This window comes from Drosophila subpulchrella, unplaced genomic scaffold (assembly GCF_014743375.2).
Source record: "Drosophila subpulchrella strain 33 F10 #4 breed RU33 unplaced genomic scaffold, RU_Dsub_v1.1 Primary Assembly Seq365, whole genome shotgun sequence".
Taxonomy (NCBI): domain Eukaryota; kingdom Metazoa; phylum Arthropoda; class Insecta; order Diptera; family Drosophilidae; genus Drosophila; species Drosophila subpulchrella.
In genome coordinates, this window is record NW_023665585.1 from 1,692,244 (window position 1) to 1,694,142 (window position 1,899).

Genomic DNA, 1,899 nt, shown 5'->3' on the forward strand with positions numbered 1-1,899 from the left:
GGCTTACTAATATAGAACTGCATATCATCAGCGTGTAAATAAACATCACCAGAGGACAGAACATTAGGTATGTCATTAACATAGATGGAAAACAATAAGGGCCCTAGCATAGAACCTTGGGGAACACCTCTAGTCACCGAAACAAAGCGAGAAGTACACGACCCAGACACGACTGTTTTCTGTCTACCTGTTAGATATGACCTCAAGAGCATGAATGCAGAGTCCGAAAAATTGAAAAGGTTTTTTAGCCTGGTGCGTAGAATACTACGGTTGGCGGTGTCGAAGGCCTTGCTGTGATCAATTAGAGTCAAAAACGCTATCCAATTTTTATCAAGCCTTGATCGAATGTACAACTACATCAGTAATGGCACTAATAAAACTCCTATTTTTCTTAAACCGGATTTCTTCTCCCAAAGCATGGAATTGTTCTACATCAAAAATTTTTGACAAAAAGGAAGTAGGGATATGGGTCTGAACTCGGTTTGACTTTTCGGTATAGGGACTATTTTCGCGTACTTCCATGCGGAGGGAAAAGTGGATGTGGTAATTGCTGTGTTCATAATGTGTGTAATATGGCTAAGGAGTAACGGTTACAACAATTTAATAAGCAAGCCAAGACTTTTGCCCCAACCTCCGGATGGAGGTTTTATTCATCTCCAGAAACATCCCCAGTCGATCTGGCTACTTCGCGCACATGGGGAACGTTGACCTTGGCAGAAACTTTGTTTAGGGTCATTCGCACTCAAGGCCTGAATAAATCTTTTCCTTGTACGGACCATGTGACGCAGCTGAGCAATACTATATATTGACACATGTAAAATTGTATGCTGAGTTTCTTTCAACAAATTTTTTGGCAATACTTCCAATAATGATGATTCTCACATAGGCTCCGATAGCTTGCCAGAAATAGCACGAATTTACTCAAACATTTATTAAACGTTTCAGATGCTTTCTGTTTTCTTTGAAATAAGGCTGAACGGATTTCTATATCGCTTTTGCAATCTTTGAATTGGGCTTTAAGAGCAGCACTTAGTTGCTTCCAGGTGACTAACTTCCAACAAGATATCATTTGCCTTATTCGATCGGAACGATGATTTTGGTCCTGTTGCGTTCCCCACGGAATTTATATTTGTGGCGCTGAACGGATTTCTACATCGCTTTTGCAATCTTTGAATTGGGCTTTAAGAGCTGCACTTAGTTGCTTCCAGGTGACTAACTTCCAACAAGATATTATTTGCCTTATTCGATCGGAACGAAGATTTTGGTCCTGTTGCGTTCCCCACGGAATTTATATTTGTGGCGCTGCTGCTATTTCGCTCCTCATTACCCTTATGACCTACCATTGAAATACGAGGAGGTATTCGGAAAAGCTGTTCAAAAGATTGGTGTCCTGCGGTCAGAATTGGCGGCGCAGCGTTTAGCGACTTCAACTTACTAAAGCCTCCCTCTTATCTCTACAGGTAACTGCGACATGACGTCTGTCATAGCTTTAGTTATGGTTATATTTATCTGGGCTATTCATTCCTTTATACGCCCAGCAGCGTTGGTATCTCTATCTGCCCCTATCGGCCCATCCACTAGAGCGCCAACCTCTTATCCTAAAACCTGCGATCGCATAGGCATAGGCAATCTAGGCATAGTTGCGCCGACTCTATGCGGTGCAGCCAACTCTTCGGCTAGTGGTGGTGCAGGAGTTTGCAGATATACACCGCAAGCTACGCAGACTGTTCTGACTCCGCGAGTAGATGATTTTATTTTAATCACGTAGCAGTATCGTAAGAACTATTTCTTCCTTTTTTTCTTCTTTTCGGACAGTTCTTGACTTCGAGTCACGATACCTTTTCATTATGTTACGGGAGTCTCGCTTTAGTATACGGTCTTCTCGTTTGGTCTAATTGG